Source organism: Saccopteryx bilineata, chromosome X, assembly GCF_036850765.1.
Source record: "Saccopteryx bilineata isolate mSacBil1 chromosome X, mSacBil1_pri_phased_curated, whole genome shotgun sequence".
In the NCBI taxonomy this organism is placed as follows: domain Eukaryota; kingdom Metazoa; phylum Chordata; class Mammalia; order Chiroptera; family Emballonuridae; genus Saccopteryx; species Saccopteryx bilineata.
The window spans coordinates 93,726,707-93,752,687 of record NC_089502.1 but is presented as its reverse complement, the minus strand read 5'-3'; the positions used below and the strand labels follow the sequence as shown (position 1 = coordinate 93,752,687).

At 35.6% G+C, this 25,981-nt stretch overlaps 1 pseudogene; it reads right to left on the bottom strand.

The window, feature by feature from the left end:
- LOC136317730 (maternal embryonic leucine zipper kinase-like) overlaps positions 1-25,981 on the bottom strand; it is an 84,568-nt pseudogene that overhangs the window by 31,826 nt on the left and 26,761 nt on the right.

The following is a 25,981-nucleotide window of genomic DNA, read 5'->3' as shown; positions in this document are numbered from 1 at the left end:
AAAAAGAAAGAAGAAAAACCACATGATAATTTCAAATGCAGAAAAAGCATTTGATAAAATCCAGCACTCATTCACGATCAAAACTCTCAGCAAAGTGGTAATACAAGGAACATATTTCAACATGATAAAGACCATCTATGACAAACCCACAGCCAACATCATACTCAATGGGCAAAAATTAAAAGCAATCTCCTTAAATCAGGAAAAAGGCTGGGGTGCCCCCTTTCACCACTTTTATTCAACATAGTCCTGGAAGTCCTAGCCACAGCAATCAGACAAGAAGGATAAATAGAATGCATTCAAGTTGGAAAAGAAGAAGTAAAACTATCATTATTTGCAGATTGATATGATATAGTATATACAAAAACCCTAAAGTCTCATTCAAAAAACTAGTGGACCTGATAAATGAATTCAGCAAAGTGGCAGGATATAAAATTAATACTCAAAAATCAGAAGCATTTTTATACACCAACAATGAACAGTCAGAAAGGAAAATTTAAAAATCAATCCCCTTCACTATTAAAACCAAAAAAATAAAGTACCTGGGAGTAAATTTAACCAAGGAGACTAAAGGCTTGTACTCGGAAAATTGTAAAACATTGATAAAAAAAAAATCAAGGAAGATACAAACAAGTGGAAGCATATACCGTGCTCATGGTTAGGAAGATTAAACATCATTAAAATATTTATATTACCCGGCCCTGGCAGGTTGGCTCAGTGGTAGAGCGTCGGCCTAGTGTGTGGGGGACCTGGGTTCAATTCCCGGCCAGGGCACATAGGAGAAGCACCCATTTGCTACTCCACCCCCCCTCCTTCCTCTCTGTCTCTCTCTTCCCCTCCTGCAGCCGAGGCTCCATTGGAGCAGAGATGGCCCGGGCGCTGGGGATGGGTCCTTGGCCTCTGCCCCAGGTGCTAGAGTGGCTCTGGTCGCGGCAGAGCGATGCCCCGGAGGGGCAGAGCATCGCCCCCTGGTGGGCAGAGCATCGCCCCTGGTGGGCGTGCCGGGTGGATCCCAGTCGGGCGCATGCGGGAGTCTGTCTGACTGTCTCTCCCCGTTTCCAGCTTCGGATAAATACCAAAAAAAAATGTTTATATTACCCAAAGCAATTTATAAATTTAATGCAATACCAATTAAAATACCGATGACATACTTCAGAGATATAGATCATGTATTCCAAAAATTTATATGAAACCAGAAAAGAGCATGAATAGCCTCAGTAATTTAATAAAAAGAAAAGAATAAAGTGGGAGGTATCACACTTCCTGATATCAAGTTATACTACAAGGCCATTGTACTCAAAACAGCCTGTTACTGGCATAAGAACAGGCATAAAGATCAATGGATCAGAACAGAGAACCCAGAAATAAACCCACAGCTCTATGGACAACTGATATTTGACATAGGAGGTAAGGGCATAAAATGGAGTAAAGATAGCCTCTTTAATAAATGGCGTTGGGACATTGGACAGCTACCTGCAAAAAAATGAAACTAGACCACCAGCTTACACCATTCACAAAAATAAACTCAAAATGGATAAAAGACTTAAATGTAAGTCATGAAACCATAAGCATTTTAGAAGAAAACGTAGGCAGTAAACTCTCCAACATCTCTCGCAGCAATATATTTGCCAATTTATCTCCACTGGCAAGTGAAATAAAGGACAGAATAAACGAATGGGACTATATCAAACTAAAAAGCTTTTGCACAGGTAAAGACAATAAGAACAGAATAAAAAGACAAACTACACAATGGGAGAACATATTTGACAATACATCTGATAAGGGGTTAATAACCAAAATTTATAAAGAACTTGTAAATCTCAACACCAGGAAGACAAACAATCCAATCAAAAGTGGGAAAAAGAAATGAATTTACACTTCTCCAAAGAGGACATACAGATGGCCAATAGGCATATGAAAAAATGCTCAACATCACTAATCATTAGAGAAATGGAAATTAAAACCACAATGAGATATCAGCTCACACTAGTCAGAATGGCATTCATCAACAAAACAACACAGAAGTTCTGGCAAGGATGTGGAGGAAAGGAAACCCTCCTGCACTGCTGGTGGGAATGCAGACTGGTGCATCCACTGTGGAAAACAGTATAGAGAGTCTTCAAAACATTAAAAATTGAACTGTCTTTTGACCCAGCTATCCCACTTTAGGAATATATCCTAGGAACACCATAGTACTGTTCCAAAAGGAGAAATGCATACCCATGTTTATGGCAGCATTGTTCACAATAGCGAAGATACAAAAACAGCCCAGGTGTCCATCAGTGGATGAGTGGATTAAAAAGCTTTGGTACATATATACTATGGAATACTACTCAGCCATAAGAAATGATGATATCGGATCATTTATCATAACATGGATGGACCTTGATAACATTATGCAGAGTGAAATAAGCAAATCAGAAAAAAACTAAGAAGTATATGAATCCATACATAGATGGGACATAAAAATGATACTCAGAGACATGGACAGGAATGTGATGGTAACTGGGGTGGGTGGGTGGGGGAGGGGGTGAGGAAGGAGAGAGAGTGGGTGGGGGAGGGGAGGGGAACAAAGAAAACCAGATAGAAAGTGACAAAAGACAATTTGACTTTGGATGAGGGGTATGCAACATAATCAAATGTCAAAATAATGTGGAGATGTTTTCTCTGAACATATGTACTCTGATTTTTCAATGTCACCGCATTAAAATTAATTTAAAAAGTTAAAATACCATTCAGAGTATATATTTAATCTTGGTTGAGTTTAAGTAGTTTGTGGTTTTCAAAAATTGATCTATTTGTTTTAAAAATCTTAAATTTATATAAATTGAATTTATTATTATATTCTCTTATTATTCTTTAAATATTTGTATTATCTTCTGTTATATACCTTTTTTGCATTTTTGATATTGGCCTTTTTGTGCTTTTTCCCTTTTTTTAGTCTTACTGGAAGTTTATCAATTTTATTGATATATTCAAGAAACAATTCTGTGTCCTATTGTTTTTCTGTTTCAAATTTTTTTACTATTTCTCTTATCTTAATTCTTTCCTTCTCTTTTGGCGATATTTTCCTCTTCTTTTCATAGTTTATTGAAGTAGAAACTTACATTATTGATTTGAGACACTTTTATTTTTAATGTAAGCATTTTGTGATATATAATTCCTTCTAAGTTCCACCCTAGCTGCATGCTACAAATTTTGATATATCTGCATTTAAAATATGTTATACTTTTATTGAGGTTTTCTGTTTGACCCATGAATTATTGCGAAAGTTTGTTGTTGTTGTTTAATTTTCAGGTGTTTAACAAGTTTCCTGTTATCTTTTTCTTATTAATTTCCAGTGTCTTTTTTTTCTTTTTTAATTTCAATTTTTTAATTATTGTAGACATTTAACTTTTTATTAGTTTACAGTGTAGTACATAATGATTAGACATTTATAAACCTTTTGATGTGATCTCCCTGATAAGTCTAGTATCCACTTCACACCAAGAATATTTATTGCAATATTATTGACTATATACCCTATGCTGTAATTTATATCTGACAATATAATTTTAAGCTTGTTAAAGTTTGTTTTTATACCTATGATCTGGTCTATCTTTAAGAATATTTTAACTTTACTTTCTTTCTATGAGAATATTAAAGAAATACATAATTAAGCATGTGTGAGGAAGTAATCAAATCATACTCTAGACCTATATGAATAAAATTTATTTAAAAAATTTTCAGCTGATATTATTATACTTATTTGACTGCTTTAATAAAATTATGCTTAAAGACCAAGGAAGAGACCATTTCTAGCTAAATGATAGAGCCAAGAGAGTGAGCTCCTGGGTTTCTGTATAGAACATGTCTGTAGCCTGTACTTACAACCAGGACCCATGACCATGAAATATCACTATCACCTAGATAAAATATTGTTTAAAGTCATATGTAGAAAATAAATATGATTGTGAACATCACTATTATGCACCTTTTGAATATCACTTTTTGGAAGTAATTTAATTTTCTATAATATATATTTGTTTTAAAATTAAAAAGGGTAGAGGGTATTGAAAACTTTTATGGTATCCAATATATACATCATAAAACTATATATTAGCAAGAGGAATTATTATCATGTTATTATTGGTAGTTGTATCAGTAAATTGTAAAACATTAAGTAGTAAATTGTTAGTAAGCAATTAATAAACAATTGTTAGTAAACAATTTTTAGTAAATTTTAGTATAACATTTTGTAATTGCCCTCGGCAAAGCAAGATAAGTGACTTTTCTGTTCATTTTAAGAGCTAAAAGACTTCATGTGTCATTTTACACTGAATGATCACTTTAAAACATGCAAGCTGACTTGGTTTCTATGTTTTGAAAAAGAACAGTGTTCTTTTTCACACTGTGTGTTTCTAATTATACCACATTGATTCCTGTCCAAAAGGCTATGTGTATGTTGTCTCCTTATATTCATATCTTGTTATATTGGCTATCAGAAAATGCTTTCTTCATGACAGAAGGCAGCAACAGCCATAGTCTATCTTGAAGACAACTAATGTTAAGAAGAGGAAGAGGAGGAAAAAACAAAAGATGTTATAGAGACTTTGAGAAGCCTGATTTTAGGTAAATGCCTGTTATGGGTTGAATTCTGTTCCCCCATAACAGGAACTCAATTTGTTTATTGAAGTCTTAACCTCTAGTAAATGTAAATAAGGTCATATTTACAGAACTAATCATTTAAAATAATGTCATTACAGTGGGCCCCAATCCAATATGACTGGTATCCCTATAAAAAGAAAACATTTAGACATGGAGGCAGACACATACAGATGGAAGATGATGTCAATACACCTGGAGAATACAGACATCTACAAGCCAAGGAGAGAGGCCTAGAATAGGTTCTTCCATCATAGCCCTCAGAAGAAACCAACCTGATCTATACTTGAATTTAGACTTTTAGCTTCCAGAACTCTGAGAGAATACATTACTATTGTTCAAATTTTGTTCCAGCAGCCCTAACAAAGTAACACAGTGCTCAAAAACATAAAATCCACATTAGTATGTTTCCAGCCAAATACCATTATAGGAGTGTAGTTCAGCATATTTTGTTTCTTTGTGGTCACTTGAGGGGGGAATAAAACAACAGAGAAACTGTTGGAAAGAGGGAAAGAGTTTTCTATTGTTTTGGGGTTTTTTTTTCTGAGTTGGATGAGACTGTGAACTGAATAACTATTTACCCATCTAATATAGTATGTCTTGAAACCTTTTTCCAATAACAACTGAGAGTTCCTTTTATAAGATAACTTCTAGATTTTTTCTTATTCTATGCTTTTATAGGTATTCAATAAATTAATCAGTTAAAGTTCAAAGATTTCTTTACTTAAAGACCCCCAACCTATAGAAAAGCAATAAGGTCAAGTAATTTTTCTGAGGCTTGACAAGCAAACTTTATGTTTCACAGGAATGCCTGTTTCCTTAAACAATGAAGATAGAAGGAAGAAACTGATGCAATGAAGATCTTTATATCACTTATCTCTTAGTGAAAATTGACTTAACTTGCATGTGGACTGGTGTAACTCTATGCTCAACTCTAGGAATGCTTAGCTAAGACAAGTATAAAATGTGCTAGTTAATGATTTATAATGTTCTATTTAAAGTTTAAAATTTCCATGGAGGCATCATGTACTATCTTGCTTATATTGATTAGGAATCTATAGATTGATTATTTGTACCTGGTTTTAATGCTTACATTTTCTGGTTATAATTTTAACCAGAGGAATATTAAAGACCCCTCAGTAAACTTGCTTCTCAACTTCCTTGAAACCAAAATCCCTTAAACATTTTAGTGGTCCATAATCTAAATACAAAACACATCCTTGTAACAAGAAAGAACTCTGAGAGGTGGTCCTGGACATATCAAACCCCTCAATGTTTAATGGTACTTTCTATCTCCAGCTGTACTTACCTTAATTAAAGCCTTATGTTTGAAATGTTGTAAATTCTTTCCATTGCCTGGCCTTGTGTACTTGCTACACCCTCAAGCCCCACTTTCAAGGTTGCAATATTCAACCCATTCTAAAATTTACCACAGATTGGAAAGAAAGTAGCAAAGCAGTAGGGACCCTAAATTTTATGGGTCTTAAAGAAGACTCAAAGTCTGGAAAAGAGGCCATTAAAATGTCTGTGGAGCCCTGGCTGGTTGGCTCAGCGGTAGAGCGTCAGCCTAGCGTGCAGAGGACCTGGGTTCGATTCCCGGCCAGGGCACACAGGAGAAGCGCCCATTTGCTTCTCCACCCCTCCACCGTACTTTCCTCTCTGTCTCTCTCTTCCCCTCCCACAGCCAAGGCTCCATTGGAGCAAAGATGGCCCGGGCGCTGGGGATGACTCTGTGGCCTCTGCCTCAGGTGCTAGAGTGGCTCTGGTCGCAACATGGTGACGTCTAGGATGGGCAGAGCATCGCCCCCTGGTGAGCAGAGCGTTGCCCCATGGTGGGCGTGCCGGGTGGATCCCGGTCGGGTGCATGCGGGAGTCTGTCTGACTGTCTCTCCCTGTTTCCAGCTTCAGAAAAATGAAAAAAAAAATTTCTGTGGAATCCTGAATCTTAGTTCCAGGTATAAGTGAAGGACACTTGGTGAGTAGCATAGGCATAAAATAGACACTTTTGGGCCATAAAATTCCAGTCTCCACACCTCTCTCAGGAATATAACTTTCAGTGAGAGGAGGGGTTTGAGCCTGCTGATGAAAATAAAATGGGGTCTAACAGTTATTTCTGCTGGTTCACATGATTTCTTGTGTTCTACAGACTGTCTCTATGGCCAAAAGAATTACAAGATATAAGAGAATAAAAACTACATCACAAGTAAATCAAGCAATTATGTACACTAGAGAGGCTCTAAATAAGATGTCTCCTGTAAAGCATATGTGAATAGAGAAGTTAGTTACAAAGTACAAGAGAACAGCAGAAACATTTACACACAGAAAATATCTTGTAATCTTAATCAGGTTAAAGTAAGGAATAAGCATTAAGAGCATACCTAACATTAGAGAAATAAAGTTTAATAAAGTATGATACATCAAAATGATGGACTAGTATGCAAACATTAAAATAATAATTAAGACTATGTACAAACACAAACAAGAAATTTGATATATAAGTAAAAAAACCCATAAACTAGCATATAAAATATGAGTGCATATAATTATATATAAATTGAATTAAATATATAAAACAATGCAATATTATAATTGAGAGGGGACTATTGATTTGTTTTTAATTAAAATAAACTGTTGTATAGACTTTGGTACATATCCATATATATATATATATATATATATATATATATATATATAATCTATGTGTATATATACATATAAGTCATTTAGTAGTGGGCACATTATTCTGGACTTTTTGAAGATGTGTTCTTACCATTTAGAGCAACACTTTCCAATAGAACTTGCTGCAAGGATGAAAATGTTGTCTTGATTTTTTCCAATTTCATTAATATTTTTTCTATGATTAATTAGAACATTTTAAAGTACTCTATCATTCACTTCTCCCTTTGGATCAAGGTATTATGCAAAAAGTATACCCTATTGAGCCACAAAGTATAATAGACCTCCACTTCCTCTTCACGTAACTGTAGTTTTGGCACATCAAAAGTTTTTACTGTAATCACAAATATACCAAAGTCCTTAAGTTACTCAAACAAGCTGTCCCCTTCTGGCTCAAAAACATAAAAGACCAGAAAACCACCATGCCCTAGGTGCTCTGGCTTACCCTGTCTTGAAGGTACATGAACAAAGGACTCTTACACACCCGACAATCAATATAAATGGGGGAAAAAGATTATTAATTATCCCACTTGAAATAATTTGAAAGCTCTATATAACTGTTTATCTTTGGAATCTTATTCCCATGTGGCCCTAGTAAGCAGTGCTCACCTCATTTAAGCAGATCTCATCCTGACTTCTGCATTGACACACCACCTTCTTTTATATTTTTGTGTAACCACCCTCTTGACCACATTTCTACACTCTTATTTCCCACCTTTACCTTGGAATGCCATTTTCATCTCCAATGGAATTATTGAGTTGGATCTTGATCAACAGAAGAATTTGGATTATTGATGAATAAAGAAAAATATTTCAAACCTTGTATAAGGTAATCCCCAAAATCCTTCATAGAAGTAATGATTATTATTGATAATATGTTTTGTGACCATTTTGATAGACCTAAACAAAATATTTTTTAATAATACTGTTGAAAATTGGTCAGAGTAATGGTGCCATGAAAGATATTCCTGATATCTCCCCTTGAAATTTCAACAAATTGAACAACTATAATGCAGTGAAGGAATCCCAGCTGGGCTTGCAAGCATAGCTTAAAGGTGGGACAGGTTGAAAAGGAGGACAGAAAATAAAACCCAGAGTGACTAGGTTTTATTTTTTTCTTTCTGTTGGACTTTGGGGAACAGGGAATTTTAGGTTGTTTGAATTTTGTCTGAGAGGTACAGAGAGAGAAACTGGAGTGACTGAGTCTCCTCCTGCCAGGAGGGGTGGTGAGATAGAGGAATAGAGGAGGAGATAAACCAAAACTGACAGTGCAGGGTCATGGTCACTGTTCCCACAGTTTGCCTGCAACTTACACTTGTTAGAGACAGAGGAAACTAAAGTGCAACCCCCAGCCTCAACAGATCTTGCCTCCCTTAACCCACAGAATGGAGAGTGGCAGAGACAAATCCCACAGCTAGCTCTCCAGAGCCACACTCTCAACTTAAAAACAGAAGTGCTCCATGTCTGGTCCCCAGATCTGTGGAGATGTGGAAAGGAGCTCCTGGAAGCCTGAGATTGCAATTGCTAGAGCTGTAAAGCCATAAAGCCAAATCCATAAAGCCCTCAAAACATGTCTCACCCATCAACACAACTAGGGCCCTTGCCACATCATTACAGCAGCAACATCTCAGGGGAGGACGGCCCAAGAACTTCACAGAGCTAAAACTTGTAATATAGCGATACCTACAGAAAGAAAGTTTTCAAAACCAGAAATTATTTTTCTTCTTTTTTTCTTTCTTTTTTCTTGTTCTTTTTTTCTCATTTAAATTTCATTTTTTTATTTTAATAGTTTTTATTCCTATTTTATGGGTGTTTTGTTTTTTGTTTGTTTTTTATTTTTTTCTGTTGTTTTTCTTCTTGTCCAAAACTTTTTCATATTTTTATTGGATTTTTAATTTTTTTAGTTTTAGCTGTTTTCTTTTTGTTAGAGCTCTTAACAATACCACTCTCAAATGTCATAAAGAAAGAAAAATTAAATACCATGTTTAGACAGATACATAGTTCAAGAAAAAAAATGAAAATCTCCATATAAAAATCTCAATCACATGGAAACCTTAAAGTTAAATGATAAAAAATTCAAAATTGAAGTTTTTAAAATACTCTTTGAGATGTGAGGAAACACCAATAAGCAACATAATTAGCTCAGAAAACAAAATTAATTAACAAAACAAATACCTCACCATGGAGATTGAAACCTTAAAAACAGAAATGAAGAACTCAATAAATGAACTGAAAACTGAAGTAGCAAGTTTAACTAATAGAACCAGCCAGATAGAGGAAAGAATTGATGACATTGAAGACAGGCAACTAGAGATGCTACAGTGAGAAGAGAAGAGAGAGACTCACCAATTATACAATTTTCTGAACCCATAAAATATACACCGATAATGAACACTAGTGTAAACTATAGACTTGGCTGATTATAAGTTCATTAATTGTAACAAATGTACCTTGGAGAATATTGACAATGGCAAATACTAAGCACGTATGAGGCAGGAGATACGTGGGAAATCTCTGTATTTTCCCTGCAGTTTTTCTGTGAACATCAAACTTTTCTAAAAACATTTTAATTTAAAATTTTATTTAATTAAAAAAGTAGATATGTTCTTTCTGATTTTATCACAGTGTAGAATATGCTATTAAGAATTTACAGTACTTGATTTCATTTTCCTACAAAATTGTCTAAGTATCTGGGATTTTCCTATACTCATCTTATGGGTCAGAAAAGTGAGCATTACTGATAAAAAGCATTGAAATATGTAAGTATAAATATAGACTTTCTGCTAAATTGAATTATAATAATTAATATTCTTCTGATTTCTTTTTGTTTTTATGAACTCCAGCTAATGTTTTAAAATATGTAAGCAGCAAAATTACTCTACTTCCATTATGTAAGTAAGACTTCATTGTTCTGTACTTTTCTGAGAAGTTATTTTAAAAAATCAACAGTGATTATACAGATATTTAATTAATTTACAACTCATTAAGGATCTTGCAATTACAATTTAAGTTTTTCTATAAATTTTATATTGATATAATTAATTAATAATCTGAAGTTACCTAGAAAATTTTTAAAGATTTTAAAGTGAATAGAGATAAAAAGAAAAAAATAATTAGTCATCAAATAATAGTTTTAATTTATATATTCTCAAATAGATATAAACAGGTTTGTCAATATAAAAAAGTACTTACTTATATGTCTATAAAGATTAAAAGCTAAACTTTAAATTTTCAAATAATGTTATACTCTTTTATTTTTAAAATGATTATATTTATTATGACATTTTATGTTTAAGTGAGAGGAAATACTGTTATCTCTGGAGACAAAATATAATGTCATTAAAGTACTGTCTGTTCTGAATGTGAGACAATAAAAAGTCATTTGCTTTCAGCATATACTTTTTAGATGACAAATAATTTTTGCTTCATCCAACCTGACTATGCATTCTAAAAATAATATGTTAATTTTTATGTTATTTTATGCTTTGAGGATTTTCTTAACTATAGACAAGTGTAAATAACTGAAATAAAGGAGTAAAACTCCTAGTGTTTTTAATGAAATTATTTTGTTATTGTTGTTATATGATATTGGTAGTTTTTGGACCTTCCTTATCTTCAAACAATCATACTCTTATCGAAAACTATTATAGTGTTGCTTTCCTCTAAGTTCAGATATCATATTTAGAATAACACAGCTGAAAAGATGGCTTTTTTGCACACATACCATGTTCATTGCTTCCAAGACAGCTGCTATATTTTACCAAAGGAGTTTTCCTCATTTTAGAACCCAGAAAGTGGCACTTGTCAGCAAGAAGAAATAGGAGAAATAATTATATTTGCTTAATATGTTCATTATTTCTTAAATTGACTCAATAGAATGCTACTTTACATAAATACAATTAAACAAATTTGGGGCTCAGCATACTAGGACCCATGGGCCAAATATAGCTCATTTATGTATGGTTTAAAAAAAAACACATTTATTTCTATTTAAATGGCTGGGGAAAAAAACAAAGAAAAAAGTACTTCATGACACATGAAAAATTATATAAAATTTAAAACTAAAGAATTGTGGCATGCACCATATGGCACATAAAACCTAAACTATTTACTGTCTGGCCCCTGACAGTAAACATTTATTAAACTTAGTAGTAGATAATGTGACTCAGGTTTCTTACTGTTGGAGAAAGAAAGTATAAATCAGCAAAAAAGGAAGATGAGCATGAACCTTGTGGTGTTGCATTAGTCAGAAACATCAGTATGAATTTATGTTTACATAGATATATATAGAAAAGTAGATATGTGTGTATATGTGAGTTAGTATATCTATATATATTTTCTAACACTGTCCATTGAGGTAGCTGCATTGTATTAAATGAACCTATTTCTTTCAACTGTCTGTATTAAAAGTAAAATGTGTTTGGCTAAGAAAAAAAGTTAGTGAACAAACAGCACAAAAATACAATTTATACAGACCTTTTTCTATCAAGAGCAGATCTTTAAAGATTGTTTAAGTCAAAGCAAGATCTGGACATTAAAAATTGAACCAAACATGGTCAACGAATGGATATTTTTACATAATATATTTCAAAAATTTGAAGAATAATATGCATTTCTTATAAAATGTCTGGTCAATTTTCTGATAGACCTAAATAAGATTTATACCTGTTGGGAAGTTCTTTACTCTTCTACCTCAGTTCATCAATCAAGTGGGTAAATAAATCAACCAGATGTTATTTATCATTTGTTTACTTATTCTTTCTTGTATCTTATTGAATAGAAATTACCTCATCCCAGCTGGTTCTCCTTTAAATGTCTTTAAGAAAACTCTTTGAGCCCTGGCTGGTTGGCTCAGCAGTAGATCATTGGCCCAGCGTGTGGAAGTCCTGGGTTTGATTCCCGGCCAGGACACACAGAAGAAGCACTTATCTGCTTCTCTACCCTCCCTCTTCTCTTTTATCTCTATTTCTCTCTTCCCCTTCTGCAGCCAAGGCTCCGTTGGAGCAAAGTTGAACCAAACACTGAGGATGGCTTCATGGCATCTGTCTCAGGCACTAGAATGGCTCTAATTGCAATGGAGCAACACCCCAGATGGGCAGAGTATCGCCCCTTAGTAGGCATGCTGGGTGGATCTTGGTCCGGCACATGCAGGAGTCTGTCTCTCTCCCTCCCTGATTCTCACTGCAAGGAAATACATACATATATATATATATATATATATATATATATATATATATGTATATATACACACACACACACACACACACACACACACACACACAAACACACACACACACACCAAAAAAAAAACAACAACCCTCTTTGAATTGGTTTGCATAAAATCTTGGAAGAAAAATGACATATAACTTTTATACATTCTTATAAAAGTTTATACATTCTTATAAACTACATAATATTTCAAACAATGGGGATTTGTAAAAGAGACAGTCAAGGAAAAATATATGTACAGAGGAATTCAAAACCTTCTACATGTTCACATATCTATAGCCACCCCTCTCCATTGGCCTCATGCACTTACCCTCAAGCAGAAAAACTTTTCCTTCCCCAACTCTCTCTAGTTTAATTTTTTCATGTACAAAGATTGTCCCTCTTTTGACTATGTGGGCCTGCTGGAAGGCAAATTAATTCTTGTCACATATTCACAAAAAGGCAAAATGATATTAATTTGCTGAATTAATGCACTTTGTATAAATAGAGATATTATATTTATGTATGGCTCATCACAGAAGAAACATAGAACTATCACATTTACTAAGATTATACCTCTCCTCCTTAATATATGATTTACACATATATTTTTTATTTAAAGAGAGGTGAAGGCCTGGAATGCTGTTTTAAGCAGTCAAATCTCTTTGTAGGATTTTTCTGGCTAATCAGAATTTCAAAGAACATCTACAATGCTTCTGCTCTTTACTAGCTCTCCTGAGGTATTTTACCTACTTATTTTCATCCTCCATCCCCCAAATAACTCTTAGATCAGGGGTCCCCAAACTACAGCCCATGGGCCACATGCGGCCCCCTGAGGCCATTTATCTGACCCCCGTTGCACTTCCAGAAGGGGCACCTCTTTCATTGATGGTCAATGAGAGGAGCATAGTTCCCATTGAAATACTGGTCAGTTTGTTCATTTAAATTTACTTGTTCTTTATTTTAAATATTGTATTTGCTCCCATATTGTTTTTTTACTTTAAAATAAGATTTGTGCAGTGTGAATAGGGATTTGTTCATAGTTTTTTTTTATAGTCCGGCCCTCCAATGGTCTGAGGGACAGTGAACTGGCCCCCTGTGTAAAAAGTTTGGGGACACTGTCTTAGATAATGTTAAAAGGTGGGAGATAATTTTAGACAAATTTTCTTTTAGTTTTACTTCTAGAAATAGAAAGGGAAAAAAAAACAAAAATCTTAGTGGTAGCTAGTAGAGGTAGCAGAAAATTTATAATGGAATTATTTAATAATTTCATTAATTTAGTCATTCATCAATATGTGTTGAATAATTCTTTGTTGCAGCTGTTATTGGAATCAACTATCAAAATTAACCCATTCCATGACCTTAAAATATCTATGACCTGTAGAGAGGAAAAAGATTTTCTAAAGCCTCTTAGTGTCCATGGCTGGTTCTGAATAGTAAATTGGAAAAGACAGACTAACAAGAGAAAAAGCACACAAATTTATTTAATATAACTTTTGCATAACAGGAGAGTCTTCATAAGGAAGAAATAGTTTTACCTGTGGCCTGATCAAGTGGTGGTACAGTAGATAAAGCATTGGCCTGGGATGCTGAGGGCCCAGGTTTAAGACCCTGAGGTGTCTGGCTTGAGTGTGGGTTCATCTGTCTTGAGCATTTGCTCACCAGCTTGAGCACAAGGTCGCTGGCCTGAGTATGTGATCATAAACATGACCCCATAGTCACTGGCTTGATCCCAAAAGTCACTGGCTTGAAGCTCAAGGATGCTGGATTGAGATCAAGGTCACTGGCTTGAGCAAGGGGTCACTGGCTCAGCTGGAGAAGACACACATGAGAAAGCAACCAGTGAACAACTGAGGTATGGCAAGAACAAGTTGATGCTTCTCATCTCTCTCCCTTCCTGTCTGTCTGTCTGTCTGTCTCTATCTATCTCTTTCTCTCTTGCTTGCAAAAAAGAGAAAAAAATAGTTATACCTGTGTATTTTTATACGAGGTTTCATGAAGAGTAGACAGTCATGAAGAAATGTAATAGGGAGTGTGAGGTAAGAATAGTAAGCGAGGAAAATTTAAGAAGCCCAATTTTTTCAGATTATTCTTGGCACCCATATGTCTTCAGAAATAAAAGTGTTACTTTTCTGCAGAAGTACAGAAGGCACCTCTCACATGAAGATTTTATGACTTGTCAAGTGAGAAGTATGAGGGCAAGGTCAGAGTGAGATTCCTGCTTCTGCTGTTTTATCAAACTCTTTCAGCTTAAATTATTAATATATTAATACTTTAATATTCAATATTAAATTATGCTAAGGTGCTATATTTTAGAATAGCACGTCATGAACCCCATCAAAACCATTTCCACAATTGTAAATTGGAAAGTACATATAACACTAATGTGAAATATTTCATTTCAATAAATTTTATCAGCATGAGAATAAATTGAACTCTTTCTTTGACCCAAATGTACAAATTCTTTATTACCATTAACAAACAGATAATTAGCCAAATATCTAGCCATTCTCCTACCCCACCCCAAATAGTAGAAAGGGGAAAATTTTTCTAAATTATACTTTATCCAGAAATGTTGTCAGAAGTAATCACCATAATAAAACAGAGAATTCCAGGGCCTGAGTATAAACTGGGCTCAGGTAATATACCAGTTCAGGTATTTAGACTAATTCTCCCACTACAAACAACTTAAAAATCTAAACAAAGTTAAAAATTCTTAGAGGTATTAAAGAACTGTCAAGAAGTAATTGTCAAGGCAAATCTAAGTGAAACAGAAAACCAGGATAGCACTTAAGTTACCATTACTATGAGGTCATTACCCAAACCTGGGAGAGGAAATAAATCCCAGGATTTTCCCAAATGTGAAAGCATAATAAGGCCTCTACTCCATAAACTAGTAGTCTTAAAAAGCTATACCAACACACATTTAATAAAAGCTAAATGAGAAGGAAATCTGTCTCAGTCCCTTGACACTAGAGAACTAAAACTGAAAGTAAAACATCCCTGAAAAGTTGTAACCACAAGTGAGGCCTTTTATGACTGCAACCTACATCATCTAGATCAGTGGTAGCCAACCTGGTCCCTACTGCCCACTAGTGGGCGTTCCAGCTTTCATGGTGGGCGGTAGTGGAGCAACCAAAGTATAAATAAAACAATAGATTTAACTATAGTAAGTTGTTTTATAAAAATTTATTCTGACAAACAGCAAAAATCCGACATAAAGTACTTGGTAATTATTATTATATGTTTTAACTTGCTGTAACTCTGCTTTATAAATTTTATAAAGTAAAGTTACTTCCCTACTTTATAAATTAACATTACTGTGGAACCGGTGGGTAGTTAGAAAATTTTACTACTAACAGAGATACAAAAGTGGATGGTAGGTATAAAAAGGTTGACTACCCCTGATCTAGATGGTCAAAATGTTTTCAGCCAATAATTTAGATTAAAGTTGTTGTTGAAGACTGATAATGTTCCCAGGTATTGAGTAGAAGTAGATGCAAGTTCTTTCTGTGTGAATAATATTTATGTTAACCCAAAGAAGTCTTGCAAATAAATTCCCCAAAAGTGAGTAGCTTCCACTAAATAAATGAATAAATAGATAATAACTAAGTGCGCGAGTGCGTGCGCGCGCACACACACACACGTTACAATGAGTAAGAAAAAGTAGAAAAAAATTACAGAAATTTATTGCCCCCACCAGGACTTCAGATAATAGATATATCAAAAAGAAATTTAAAAATACTATATCACCTTGACCAGGTAGTGGCACAGTGGATAGAGCACTGGACTGGGATGCAAAGGACCCAGGTTTGAAACCTCATTTGATGGCGTGAACGTGAGCTCATATAACTTGAGTATGTGCTCACCAGCTTGAGTACAGGGTCGCTGGCTTAAGCCCAAAGGTTGCTGGCTTGAGCAAGGGGTCACTTGCTTTGCTATAGCCCCTGGATCAAAGCACATAAGAGAAAGCAATCAACGAACAACTAAGGAGCCACAATGAAGAATTGATGCTTCTAATCTCTCTCCCTCCTGTCTGTCTGTCCCTATCTGTCCCTCTCTCTGACTTTCTCATTGTCTCTGCCAAAAAATATATTGTGCCAAAAATGTTTAATTAAAGACAAACTTGAAATAATTTTCAGGGTACAGAAACCTGTAAGTGGCCAAACATATTAAATTAAATTATACTAATAAAATTTAAAACTAAATAGAAAGATTCATTAGCCAATTAAGTATAAGTAAAAATAGAATTAGTGAAATGGTGACTACATCAAAACACATATTTCAGAAGTAAAAACAAAAAAAAACACAAATGAAAAATAAAAGATATTAGTGACATAAAAGATAAAATAACAAGATGTTTTTCATTTTATTTTTTAATTAAATCTATTGGAGTATTATTGTTTAATAAAATTATACATTTTAAGTGTATAATTCTAGAGTACATAATTTGAATACTGTATGTGTATTCATCACCTCAAGTCAAGTCTCCTCCCATCACCATTTATCTTCCCTTTGCCCTTTTCTACCTCCCTCACCTTTCTTTCCCTCTGGTATATATCATACTATTTTCTGTGTCTATGGTCTCTGTCTATGATTTTTTTTCCTTTTTGTTTATTCATTGCTTTCAGTTTTATGCACCAAAAATGAGTAAAATTATACAGTTCTTAACTTTCTCTGTCTGAATTATTTCACTTAGCATGGTATTATCAAGATCTATCCATGTTGTTGCAAATAATAGTATTTCATCTTTTATTATGGCTGAATAGTATTCCATTGTATACAGCACGAGGCAAAAATAATTTACACATTTTTGAATCTTATATTATTATTTACTATTTATTGTATTATTTTATATACAAACAACTGTAGACCTACTTTCGCCATTCCATGTATGAATAAATGACCACATCTTCTCTAGCCAGTCCATTTATAGAGGAACTGGATTGTTTCTATGTCTTGGTTACCATGAATAATGCTGCAATTAACATAGGGGTACATATGTCTTTGTGAATGAACATTTTCAAAATTTTTGGTAGATACCCAGAAAAGGAGTTGCTGAGTTGTGTGGATCTACTTGTAGCACTTTAGCTATTCATTGATTGCTTCTCATAAGTGCCTTAACTTGGGGGTTGAAAAGCTCCAGTTGAGCCAGTGACCCCTTGCACAAGCCAGCAACCTTAGGCTCAAGCCAACAACCTTGGGCTTCATGCCAGTGACCTTGGGTTTCAAGACAGTGACCTTTGGGCTGAAGCCAGCAACCATGGGATAATGTCTCTGAACCCATGCTTAATCCAGAGACCCTGCACTCAAGCTGGATGAGCTCGTGTTTAAGCCAGTTATCTCGGAGCTTGAACAGTGTCCCAGGTCAGCACCTTATCCACTGTACCATTACTGTTCAGGCTGTTTCAGGTCTTATATTTAGGTATTTGATCCATTTTGAATTAATTTTTGTATGAAGGGACAAATTGTAGTTATTTGCCCATATACATGTGGGTTTATTCTGGGCTTTGATTTCTGTCCCATTGGTCTGTGTGTCTTTTCCTGCCAATACCATGATGCTTTTGTTATTGTGGCTTTGTAATATAATCTGAAGTCAGAGAGCATGATTCCTCCAGCTTTGTTCTTTTTTTTCTGAGGATTGGTTTGTCTAATTGGGGTCTACTGTGGTCCATACAAATCAGAAGATTTTTTGTTCTATTTCTTTAAAAAATACAGTTGAGATTTTTGATGGGGGTTGCATTAAAAGTGTATATTGATTTTGGTAATATGGACATTTTTAACTATGTTGATTCTTCTAATCAAAATTCAGACTGAATATTGGCCTGGAAACTCAAGTATTAGCCTGGTAACAGCACAAACTCTGAGGTGTTACTTACTGAAGATCAGACTAGGGTTAGAACCTAGGCTAAAGTTACAACCTTGCTTACTTTCTTACCATTCCCAGCATGTTTCCTCCTCTTCTGCTAGGCTCCCCTGGGAACTTTTCCTTCATACAACACTTACATAAGAATTCTCAAGCAGGATCTGTTCTTGGATAACTGATGGAGATAGTCAACAGGTAAGACAATGTCTTAGAATGTTGGTACCTCTATCCAAGAAGAAACTTTAAGTAAACAGGTTGTCTTCTTTAAAATTCCTCCATCCAAAAGGATAAAATAAATTTATTTAAGAAGAAAGTTAGTTGGATACTGAAATAACCAAGTTACAAGTCAACTCATTGCATGTGTTTAGAGTCACAGATAATCATATTCCATAACTAGGTTAGTAGAAGAAATAAAATAAAAATGATATTTCATGCCTTTCCATTAATAAATATATATATATACACTAGTAACTGTTTGAAAAATTCAACTTTTAATCAGGTTCAAATTGGCTGCTGCTAAGAAGGCACAGATTGTTCTTTTTCAGGTTGAATTATAAGAAGGAGAGGAATAAAGCTTTCCACCTAACCAGGCAGTGGTGCAATGGATTGCTTGTTGGACTGGGATGCAGAGAACCCAGGTTTAAAACTCTGAGGTCAACGGCTTGAGCAAGGGGTCACTCAGTCTGCTGTACCCCCCCCCGGTCAAGGAACATATAAGAAAGAAATAAATGATTAACTAAAGTGCCACAACAAAGAATTGATGCTTCTCATATCTCTCCCTTCCTGTCTGTCTGTCCCTATCTTTCCTTTTCTCTGTCTCTCTCTCTGTCTCTGTCACAAAGATAAAATAAAGTAAAGTAAAATAAAATAAAATAAACTTCCCTTAACTTCAAGTTTTCTTTTTCCTTTTGGAGTTGGCTTAAAAGATAAAATACTATTTTGCTAAATAAATTCATAGATGTACTGGTAAGATTTATTTTATTATGTTTCAAACTCTGAAACAACATATGATATAAATTAACTTCAAGTTTCACTTTACAGAGAGACTTTTTTGGTTAATTTTGAATTAATGCTATTCTGTAGCATGCATTGTTGCCATTGATAAATAAGGTCAAGAAATCAAAATGGCAACATTAATCAATTTTGAAGTTTTTTTCAAATCTCATGTTTTGGAAACTTTATAAATTTGGAACATTTTCTGAATTTGAAAATGTAAACAAATTCCTTCACCAATTCTTTTGTACATATGCCAGTTTGGCATTAAGACTGTACAAAAGACTATAGAATTTACATTCTGAGAAATATTTTTATAGTAGGCACTTTGAAGATGTATCCCCATTTCAGTAAGCAAACAATGCTTCCCTTTTCTATGTGAACTGTTTCTTCTTAATGGCAACATTGATGTTTGTATGCTATTACTCTATACCCTAGAAATAGTTGAAAGGCCTGGATTATCCAGTCAGAATCTGCACCATGACAATTTGGAATCGGAGCTAAGAGAATCTAATGTTAGTCTATGCTGATCTCTTAAAGAGAAGAGATGGAAAAACTTGAGAGCAGAGTTATTGATTAGTGTATCGGTTGCCATAACAAAGTACCAAAAAAGCAGATAGTTTAAAACAACATAATTTTTATCATATTCTGGAGGCCAGGAGTCTGAAATCAAGACCATGTTCTCTTTTAATGACTCTAGAAACAAATTCTTCTTTGTCTCTTCTAGCTTCTAATGTTTGCTGCCATTCTTGTCGTTCCTTGATGTGTAGATGCGCCACTTCAGTTACATGGTCCTTTTCTCCCTGTGTGTCTTTCTCTCATGGATAACTCTTTTTGGTCAAATAAGTTTATAAAATATAATTTTTATGTTTGCTTGCTTATAGCTTTTATTGGAGGACAAAAGAGAAGAAGGAGAAGAAGCAGAAAGAAGCCATATTGGCAGGGAAAGAGAAGGTGTGCAGATGGGGAACCAAAGCTGAGGGACTTTGAGAGCTCTGTTAAGACTGGTGGGGCCTTTGATTCTTTGATTCTAGGAGAAATCAGAGAAAATTCTTCTGATTGTGGAAAGGGAGAATTTTTTACTGGCTTTGGGAGCCCTGAGTGGAAGGGAAGTGTTTTCCCTGCCTGTTTGCTCATCAGCCAGTGTAAACTTTAATAAAGGAATGGCCTACCATTTCTTGGCTCCACTTTTTTTTTTTTTACCATCTGTCCAAATTCAATGAGAACGTGTATGGGAATCGCCATTGCAGCAGTGGCCCCTTGCCTTACATTTCTCTATGTTGAAATTTTCTCTTTTTATAAAGACATTAGTCATATTGAATTAGGGTCCACCATAATGACCTCATATTAACTAATTACATTGGTAATGACATTCCCAATATGTATTTAGGGCAACAAAATTCAATCCATAACAGTTGGAGTCTTCTAAGTAGACTTTTAGATGAGGATACATCTATAAACAAACCATGAAGAAAAATCATAAGAAAAATTCATAAAGGACTGATGGAAATAGGGTAGAAAAAGGGAGGAAGAAAAAATCCCATAGAGCAGGGGTCAGGAACCTATGGCTCACGAGCCAGAAGTGGCTCTTTTTATGGCTGCATCTGGCTCGCAGACAAATCTTTAATAAAAAAATAACATTAAAAATATAAAACATTCTCATGTATTACAATCCATTCATTTTCTACCGCTCATGTTTATTGTTACGGATGGCTGGAGCCAATCACAGCTCTCCTCCGGGAAAACAACAACAAATTTTTATTGGATAATGCGTAATGTACATGAGTTGTTGTATGGCTCTCATGGAATTACATTTTAAAATATGTGGCATTCATGGCTCTTTCAGCCAAAAAGGTTCCTGACCCCTGCCATAGAAGGTAGGGTGAAATCTGTCTTATCTTGCAGCAGAACCCTACAATATAAGTTATGCTTTGTAGTTTTACTGATTAGAATTAAGAAAGCAGGATATTCAAATACTTTTAGCCACTATCATTGGCTAAGGGCTACCCTGGCTGGGGTAGGATGTAAATTTTCAGGCACTTTCATTTATCTGTGCTACATTCAACAAGCAGTATTTTATGTTCCCTTTGTCAGCTCTCTAAATAGAGTTGCAGGTACTAACTCAAAAGCTCCACAAAAGGGGGAAAAAACAGGATTGGAGAAGATATGGGAAGAACACAGACATCTGCTGCAGGTGACACGGTCATCTCCCAGCATGTGACCTGACTAACAGAAAAGGCTGGTCTTCAGCTAAAGAATAAGGAAGCCAACCCAAGAAAAAAGACCTTGAGATAGTCCTTCCTGGACACCTGATAGCTTTCCTCCAAATCTATAATCTGTTTCTGTGGCTCTGCTTCATTCTTCCCAATTAATACTACACTATTTCTTTGTATTACAAAAATAAATTTCTGTACCCTCCTTCTTCTACTCCCCAAGGAAGTTACACTTGTTTCTATGAATTGCAGCCATTCAACCAAACCACCAAATATGCCACTTAAAATTCTTTTAATGCAATCTTGATTATAGGATTTTTGGGTTTTACAAGAGATCTTTTTGGATAAACATCCACTCTTTCAGATTCCTTATAAGAATAATTACCCAAATGTTCCAAGCTCAGCTCCTCTCTCCTTAAGTTTTTCTTCATTCTATGAATGGCACCACCATTCACTTAGTTATCCAAGTTTACAGCTTTGAGTTATCTCCACTCCCCACACCCTGTAAAATTCCAAGTCCTGTGGAACTATCTCTGTAACATTTCAGAATCTTATGTGCCATCTATTTTCAGTGCTGTCCCAATTCAAAACCTCATTACTTATTTTTCTGTGTGTTATTATTCTAGTGGGTTCCAGAGTCTTTCTGCATCCCTTATGTTCTAATTTATTTTGCACACCACTATTGTTCATGTTTATGTATGTGTTCACCTCATTCCTTAACTATTTACTGAACACCTTATATTACAGAAAGAAATAGGAAATATAAATATGAATTTGATATTGATAACAATGGCATTTATCATTGTATTTTGTCCTGCTTAAGTATTTTGCATTTCTTAGCTCCTTAATTCTCTTTTAAAAATATGAATAAGGTACAATTTTTACTCACACTTTAGAAATAAAAATTAAAATAAAAACATTCATAGAAAGGGTAAATGTTGTTTTAGCCTGCATCCACTTTCATAAGGATTCAGTGAGAGAATTAAGCCCTAGGGTAAAGAAAATAATTTGAGCAACTATTTTCTCAGTTCTTCCAAGGAGGGCACACAGCTGCCACCATTCTAGGTATATATGAAAGAAATGAATGCATTGAATTCAATGACTGGTTTGAGGCATTAAATTTTAACTCTTTGATGGTACTCCCATTAAGAAGAAAATTCAGGCCACCAGGCTGACAAATGTGGATACAATATTTTATCTTATTCTGTTGACATTAGTGGCTATGTTCTCATACACTATGGATCGCTAAGGCATGCTGTAGTGGAATATTTCATGGTTATCCAGCATCCAATCTCTTCTTATTTTTTCCTCCACCTTTCTAGGTTCTTGGCTAGAACAATCCACACACCCTCTCTCTCTCTTTTTTTCTCTCTCTTTCTCTTTCTCTCTCTCTCTCTCCCTCTCTCTTACATACACACACACACATACACACACACACACACACACTAAAATACAGATTAACAGGAGGGAAAAAAAGGGGAAATTTGATAACAAGTATGCTACCTTGTTTTAAGGTACCAAAAAGCTGAAAAATTAATATTGATATTCCAAGAAGAAAGGTCAGGCTTTCCTGTCCCATCCTTCCTTTGGAGAAGGGAGGGAGAAGAATGCAGAAGTTTCTAGCTTGCAAGAACAATGGGTCATTTAGTTTTAAATCTAAAATAAAGGTTAACTGAGAAACTTCTCTTTCAATGGGAGACAGAATTTACATACCACCTTGCATTGATTGTAGTTTCTCCCCCTTCCTGGAATCTTGAGATTAAAATACCTCTAGGCTAGTGAGGGAAGATGAACCCTAAAAGATTTGTAAACATCTTTGATTGTGTTACCTTGAAAGTCTTAATGTTTCTGTATTTCCCCTAAACAAATGTTGTCAGCTTGTGCAATGATGTCATGCTCTCCCCCGCCCATGTGTGATGAAGGGTATTATATAAACAGCCCCTGAAATATTTGGGGTCTTGCACACAATTTGGGTCTGCTGCCCTGTGTAAGCTATATGTGGCCGGCATGTTTAATAAATCTCCTCCTTTATTTTTTTTTTATTTTTTTTTCATTTTTCTGAAGCTGGAAACAGGGAGAGACAGTCAGACAGACTCCTGCATGCACCCGACCGGGATCCACCTGGCACGCCCACCATGGGGCGACGCTCTGCCCACCAGGGGGCGATGCTCTGCCCATCCTGGGCGTCGCCATGTTGCGACCAGAGCCACTCTAGCGCCTGAGGCAGAGGCCACAGAGCCATCCCCAGCGCCCGGGCCATCTTTGCTCCAATGGAGCCTTGGCTGCGGGAGGGGAAGAGAGAGACAGAGAGGAAAGCACGGCGGAGGGGTGGAGAAGCAAATGTGTGCTTCTCCTGTGTGCCCTGGCCGGGAATCGAACCCGGGTCCTCCGCACGCTAGGCCGACGCTCTAATAAATCTCCTCCTTTAATAAAATTCTTCAAAATTCATCTGGACTTGGTGTCTCTACATAAACCCGTGGAATTGAGGCATGGGAACTTTACAACATTTAACACCCAGTGCGGGGCTATGGTGTTTTGTGTCACCTGATAGAGGCACACCAAATTGAACGGACTCTCTGGGGAGCTGCCCAACCTGCTTTAATCTCAAGGAGAGGCACCACCTGAGACATTCCTGGGCTCCCAGTTTTCCTGTGGGTCCCAATAGTTCTCTGGTAGACACTTCCTGGTTTCCAAATTCAACAATCTGGAAAATTTGGCAGAGAAATCAAGGAGGTAGGTGAAGCAACTCTTTTTGCTTTACTGAATTCTGGCTTTCCTTTGAATTCTTGCTTTCACTTTCCTGTTTGGGACTGGAACTGGTCAAAATTGTTTGGGACTAGGATGTAGGTAAGGTAGATTTGAGTGCTTTGCTGAGTTGTGGCTCTGGGGATGTGGAACCCTGGTTTGTAGGTAGGGCCTTCAGAACTACTTTGCTGTTTGTAACTAGTCTATCTGGATCTGGGACTCTCCAAAGACTGAGACGTTGATATGAAGTCTATTGGTCCTGCCTTAGGGTTCTCTGGGATGCATCTGGTTGTATTCTGGAAAGTGGGTTTCTGGAGATGTCCATTTGTGTTTGCACATTTAGTCCTACTCTAGAAAGACAATTAGTGGGGACTTAGTTATTCAGTTCCACCTTGGGCTTTCAGAGACATCTATTTTTGTTTGCACACTTGTACATTTCTCTAGGAAGACAATTAAGGGGACTGAGTAGAGAACCCAAACTTCCAGAGCCATCTAGCTGTGCTCTTAGAGAAACCTGAGTGGGGACATTTGGTGGTGCCAAATTTGGTGGTGTTCTCAAGAAGAAACCTGAGTAGGGACTGAGTTGATACTGAGCTGATCAGTCCTGTTTCAGGACTTCCAGGGACACCTTTGTATTGTCGAGATCTCAGTCTTTGTTTTAATGTGTCTGTCTAGAAACTCCTCATTTAAAGGAATCTCTGGTGTCACAGCCTGAGTGCACCTGAGAGGCCAAGAGGGAAAACCCTTCCATTCATCTATAAAGCATTGTCTTTATTTGTCAAAATATCCGGTATTATTTTAATTGAAATAAAGTGTGCTAATGATTTGTTTGTGTATGTGAAGTCCTTTGTTTAATGTCCTTTGTTTTAAGGCCTGGCTTGACTTTTGTGTCAAAATTGGAAGTTTCTGACTAGAAAGTAATCTTAAATAGTGATTTGTGTACACTTCAGATTTTTTTTGTTCCTTTGAGAAATCTCTCATAACATTTCATGGTATGGATCCCTATCCTGTGATCCACTACATATCTTTTCTTGGATTCAAGATCTCTGGCTTCAAGGGGCTCTGCTAGATTTCTCCACTGAAAAAATTATTCTCTTCTGTTGGCTTTGCCTTTTCTGGTGTAATAAGTCAAACAGCCTTTTATTCTGGGTGTTAGTTAATTATCTGTCTTATCTTCCTTGCTTTTATTAGTGCATTAATTTCTGGATTTTCCTGAAGTAGTTTTAATTTTGTAATTGGTAGCCTTAGCTATTAAATATGGGAAGAGGAGCCAGTTCACAGAAGACCCCTTTAGGTTGTCTCTTAAAGCATTTTTAAGAAGCTTATGGAGACAGCTGTGAATATGGAATTAAATGGTCCAAGAAAAGTCTTTGTTTTCTCTGTGAATCAGATTGGCCTACTTTTGGGATAGGATGGCCATTGGCTAGAACTTTTAATCTCCAGCTAGTAAGGGCAGTCTGGAATATCATAACTGAGGATCCAGACCACCCTGATCAGTTTTCATACATTGATCAATAGCTAAATTTAACAATAAATCCACCACAGCAGCTTAAAAGCTTGCTTGATACAGAGTGGGTGTCATATCTTCTTAGTCAAGCCAAAATTGAGTTGGAAACAGAAAAAAGAATAGCTAAAG